Source organism: Nematolebias whitei, chromosome 5 (assembly GCF_014905685.2).
Source record: "Nematolebias whitei isolate Nwh7 chromosome 5, NemWhi1, whole genome shotgun sequence".
Taxonomy (NCBI): domain Eukaryota; kingdom Metazoa; phylum Chordata; class Actinopteri; order Cyprinodontiformes; family Rivulidae; genus Nematolebias; species Nematolebias whitei.
Genome location: NC_056502.1, coordinates 1,769,696 through 1,770,248, shown reverse-complemented (window position 1 = coordinate 1,770,248; position 553 = coordinate 1,769,696). Strand labels below are relative to the sequence as shown.

At 36.9% G+C, this 553-nt stretch overlaps 1 protein-coding gene across 1 annotated transcript in view; it reads left to right on the top strand.

Moving 5' to 3' along the window:
- The first annotated feature begins 125 nt into the window (after positions 1–125).
- The window catches only part of cmtm6 (CKLF-like MARVEL transmembrane domain containing 6), a 9,830-nt gene continuing 9,402 nt past the window's right edge, over positions 126–553 (top strand). Inside the window, exon 1 of the mRNA XM_037676678.1 lies at positions 126–203. The gene's annotated coding sequence lies outside the window, so the exon portion shown is untranslated. The remainder of the gene's footprint in view (positions 204–553) is intronic.

The following is a 553-nucleotide window of genomic DNA, read 5'->3' as shown; positions in this document are numbered from 1 at the left end:
TTTTTTTGTAGAAATTTATTTTCCACACTCGTGGTGCTTTTATTTTGAAAGTCGTGAAAGGAAGTGTGCGTTTTTTATTTAAATAACTTGATTCAAAAACAATAAAATCTTAAACACGGAAGTTTAGAGTAGAAACAAAGCGAAGACGTTGCCGTTAACGCGTTTAGCTCTAAAAGTCTTTCCCACCGAACCGGGACCGAACGGTGAGTTTATTTATTCCACTTCCGGGTTCTATAACCTTTCCCTTGTGGAACTTCCTGTTTCGGGGCGAAAGTTTCTGCAGTTTTAGTTCACAGAGGAAGAGTTTGTCTCGTGTTCAACAAGAACTGCTTTCAGACTAAATAGACGTGTTCTGATTATCACAACTACAGTTCATTTGTGAAAAATTGGTAGTTTTAGTTTTTAAACGTCTGTCCACGTTTGTCTGCATCACGGTGCTTTAAACACGATGTCCGTGGTTTTTAATAAATCTGCTTTAAACACGATGTCCGTGGTTTTTAATAAATCTGCTTTAAACACGATGTCCGTGGTTTTTAATAAATCTGCTTTAAAC